This window comes from Vicia villosa, linkage group LG5 (assembly GCF_029867415.1).
Source record: "Vicia villosa cultivar HV-30 ecotype Madison, WI linkage group LG5, Vvil1.0, whole genome shotgun sequence".
In the NCBI taxonomy this organism is placed as follows: Eukaryota; Viridiplantae; Streptophyta; class Magnoliopsida; order Fabales; family Fabaceae; genus Vicia; species Vicia villosa.
The window spans coordinates 159,758,412-159,763,544 of NC_081184.1; the positions used below are offsets into that span (position 1 = coordinate 159,758,412).

Here is a 5,133-nt window from a genome sequence, read left to right on the forward strand (position 1 = left end):
TTTTAAAAGCCTTGCGCGTTGTAGTGTTTGCTATATAATTGTTTATGTACTCTTAAGTGTGTAATTTCCAACTCTTTTTTTCATACTGAGTGCCACAGTTGGCAAATTATTTTCTCATTTAGATTGTTTTCTCCTTTCTTTTATACTCGTGTAAGTAATAATGCAAAGACATTTAAATAATAGGTAAATAAAAGGCCAATACAAATATTGTATTGGCTATATTTAAAGAATGTGAATGTGAACATTTTAAACTGGTATGTAGATATGTAGTAGTTTATTAGATTTTTCTATATTAAGCTGGTATGTAGTAGTTTATTAGACTTTTCAATATTAAGTTGGTATGTAGTAGTTTATTAGACTTTTCAATATTAAACTAGTATGAAGTAGTTTATTATATTTTTCTATATTAAACAGGTTTGTTGACAAATTTAATATTAACGGGAACAAGTTTATTATTTAGGGTTAGTAGCTATTTACCCCTGCCATATAGGACCTTTACGGAAAAAAAACCTTGTAAAAAAAATTTTACATGGATTACTCCAACATTTGCAAAAAGTCACTCTTAAAACTTTTGACAGGCCAAGTCACCAAAAATGCTGATGTGTCAATGTTTTTCAAATTTTTCCATTATTTTTAAATTCCACATGTGTTTAGTCAGTTTTACTTGGATAATTTTACCCTTAAAAAAAAAACCTTTTCATAAAGGTCACCACTGTTGGATGGAATCTCTAAATTAATTTCTCTTTCTCACGTACTCCACAGTTTCCCTAAATCTATTGTTGGGTGCCCATCACATTTCTTCTTCCATTGTTGTATTGAATTCTTAAATTTCACAGATTTCTGTGATTGAAATTCATTTTCTCGTAATAACGAATAGAGAGAAGAGAAAGAGACAGATGAACCTCATCTTTCCCTAAACGAGGTAACGGTTTCGACCAAATCACCTTTGGTATTGGACCCCAAGACCAAGAACACGTTGATGTTGATGAAGATGACGATGATGTTTGAGGCTTTAAAAAAGGAAAAATATAAAGAGAATGAAGACGAAAAAATCCACCAAGACCAAGAACCACGTATTGCAACTGTTGTTCACCCAACTAGTTTTCGCCCACTGTTTCGTACAGATCAGCTCCCAAAGTCTCTCATCTTGTACTATTTTGTGCCACTGTTTGTTCACACAGCCAGCCAACGCTAACGTTTTTGCGTCCACGTGTTTCAGAACCTCAAACAACATTTTCTCATCGAAACTTGGTAACCCGCGATTCTTGTCGGAAACTTCCTCAATTTCCGTATTCTTCACCATTTTCATCTTTTTGCCCTCGCTTGTTATTGATGAAATTGAACATTTCATTTTAAGGGATGAATTGAAATTGAAATTGGAATCGGATACCCTTTTGGATTTTGTTTTTCCTGCAACGAGAAAGATGGAAGATAGGTGAATGGAGAAGGAGAGTATGAAAGGGGCGTGAATAGAACAAAGAGGGATTGACACATGTGGGTGAAATTGATTTAGGGATTCCACCTAACAGTGGTGACCTTTATGAATAGGTTTTGTTTAAGGGTAAAATTGTTCAAGTAAAACTGACAAAACACATGTGGAATTTAAAATAATGAAAAAATCAGAAAAACATTAACACATCAGCATTTTTGGTGACTTGGCCTATCAAAGGTTTTAAGAGTGACTTTTTGTAAATGTTGGGGTAATCCATGTGACTTTTTTTTACAGGTTTTTTTTTCTCCGTAAAGGCCCTATATGGCAGGGGGTAAATAGCTATTAACCCTATTATTTATTCAATTATTTTATAATTAATGTAAGCGTGCATACCACACGAGTACCATACGAACGCACAGGTAACCAAGGCAAAATCTGTGTGAACACACAGGTATCGCATCAGTATCATGTCAACGCACGGGTAACCATATCAAAATTCGTGCGTTCTCATGTGTTATTATATTTTTTTACAATTAAACAAAATAAAAGTAAAAATAACGTATTAATCCAAATACGATAAAAATATTTTGTTTCTAATTATTTATGTTAAAATATATATTATTGATGTAAAATAATTTTGATAAAACCTTTTTATTTTTCTTTTAAAAATATGTTTTTCTATTAAAGATAATATTAATTTTTTGTATAACAACTTTTTATTTGCATTTTTGTGACATTTTAAAATAATTATATTATTTATTAAAATATTTTTATATACGGAAGAAAATATTTAAACCAATTTATTTTTTATCCGTTTTATATGTGGAATATCAATTGTTTTTGTCACATTATTTCTTTAATTTAATTAAATCATTGTCTTTCAACAACAATTTAGTTTTTCTTTTACACATTAAAATTGGTATGTTTTAATCTTACATGTAATATTTCTTAATTTAAAATTAAACCTAATATCTATCTTGTATACTCGGTCCAACCCAAACCAGTATCCGTGCGTTTCCACGGATATTCTACTAGTCATACATGGATTTACATGCTCTCTTCAAAGGTATAGCCCACGAGAACCAAACTTTTAAAAGAATAGGAATAATTATAATTTATATTTAAATATTAATAATTATTTTTAACGTTTATTCTAAAAAAATTTCACCTCGTGAGTTGTACCAACACCTATATATCTATAATCACCCGTAGGAATAATATCTATACCTATAGCTTAAGCGATCGCCATTAGAAATCTCCGTAGATATATGGCCATTACATTTGTTAATATTGATTGCTGTAAAGGCAAAATTGAAGACAAAAAGAGATTAGGGCACGTGAACAACAAATCATATAAAACACTAATTATTCTATAGTTTTAGTATATCATCCAAACCAACAAAAAGTTAAAGGCATGCTTGGTTGGAGAAAGTGGATCCATCTCAATGATTTAAGTAGTAGTAGTAGGGGTCATACTAACAAGCATTGAGCGAATTGCCATGAGATTCTCTAAGCAGAAGTGGGTGAGAGAGAGAGGATATAATTTATTAAAGGTGACCAGTTAGGATCTTTAGGAGATATTTGTATACTTATCGGCAAAAATGGTTTTAATTATTTGTATATCATATCAACAAATATAATTTTCTTGCCATAAACTAATGGAAAACTCTTAAACCATTATGATCAAGCTGAATTATTGGGAAAAACTTAAGTCATACATCGGTTTAAGATTCAACTTAAAAAGATTTTATATATAGAGATGATCTCATTTTACAATACGGATTGGTAAGAATGTATAAAACTAAACTCTAATTTTAATAGGGTATCAGAATCTATTGAATTAATTCAAGCTTCCCACCATTGATACTTGTGCACCAAATCCATTAGTGTTGGAAATAAGGAGTCTATTGGAAAAAAAATCATGTTTCACCTATCGATAATTCATGTCACCCACAATTTATATTTACACATCATCTAATTCAAAAGAGGTATTTATGCGTCAAAAAATATATTTAAAAAAATTCAAGTCTCAAATTGATTGAAGATATAGTCTGAAAACGATTTACATAGAGTGACATTTTCACCTTCCAAATTGTTTTTTTTTTTTTTTGTAAGGATGGATTATATCAATCTTAAATTTGAATATGAATTGATAATCCTTCCATAAACATAACAACATGGAGAATAAAAGATACATAGTTAAGCATTATTAAAACCATTCTTTCTACCTTAGATTATTATAGGACATCACCCGATGTTGTTTTTAACATGTAACTTTTCACTACGAGAAATGGACAAAAGTGTATCTTATATAAACCATTTTTTTATTTTAGATTCATGTCAACTCTTTATTGCTCGTTTTATGGATAGATATTATATAGACAAAAATACAAATAAAAATATGATATAATAATATAAGTGTTTCGATTAATTTTAAATTTGTTGACCACCACAAACATCGACCAAGTGATGAAAGAATGATGATGGAGCTTCTTAGCGGGGATAAGGTGTGCTTACAAACATTTAGACTATGTTTGAGAGTTTAGAGGAGAGGGAAAGGGTGGATTTTGAAAAATGATTTTTTTTGTTAAATATAGAGAAATTTTTAATACTTTTTGAAAAAAAAATGTTTAGAATGATAAAATAATATTTATTATTAATGTGTATTTATTTTTTGAAATACTATAACAACAAAAATTATATTTCAACATTTTATCTAAGTCCTCTAAAACCCTTTTTAGTTTTTAATACAAATTTTTAATTTCTTCAAATTAGAAAGTTTTTTGTGTTATAAAAAAAATCAAATTCTCCAAACTAAAATCTTTCTATTCTTTTCTCTCAATTCTCTTTCTAGCTATTTGTCAAAACTCTCTCATCTCTTTCCCTCCAAACTCCCAAACATATAGCCTTAAAACTTCATGGAGAGATTGAGATAAGTGAAAGACAAGCGATTGCATTTTGCAACACACCGTTCTCCTTAATGCTTAGGTCCACATATAGTGGAGCCTTTTTAGGCATTTTAGATGCAAAATCGTTCATGTTGTTGAGAGATTCTAAGTAATCACCTTCTGATTTTGATGGAGCTGTGGTCATTTTAAAAGGCATGAATATGTGTGGGCACAGATAAACTTTAGGTACAAAGTTCCTTTAAGATGAATTCTTGATGTATTATTTATCATGAAGGAAACCTAGCCACATTTTTCCGCACAATTATCACCACTTTGTGTTGCTTTGTAATCTCAACAACTATATATGTTTTCAGCAAAAGTGGGCTGCCCTACCCTAACTTGCTCTTGAATTTCTGCTTTGCTAAATAAGGAAAATTCTTCTTTTTTTAAGAAGTTACAAACGTGAAAAGCAGAAAAGCAAATATACGTACAAAGAAAAATCATCTTCACCAAGTATATCAACAAAGTGCTTAAATAGTTTAAGAACCATCACCCAAAAATTGGCATTGCTTTCTTTTTCTTCTTATTAGTGTTAATGAGATGTATGATTACTAAAATATTTGATTAACTCTCTGCCCTCCGGCCTCCTCAAACAAAATAAAAAGTATTAGGAGTTAACAAACTCAAACATTCTTAAAATGGAAGAAAGAAAGAACGCATCAAATAATTTTTCTTGAATAGATTATGGCACAAGCCACCTATTTATACATGTGAATTAGGTACACTAAATATACAAAGAATTACATTTTAGCT

General features: G+C 30.0%; 1 pseudogene; it reads right to left on the reverse strand.

Annotated features, from left to right (window-relative positions):
- Positions 1-830: 830 nt before the first annotated feature.
- On the reverse strand, positions 831-1,351 carry LOC131607977 (F-box protein GID2-like; annotated as a pseudogene).
- Positions 1,352-5,133: the final 3,782 nt, after the last annotated feature.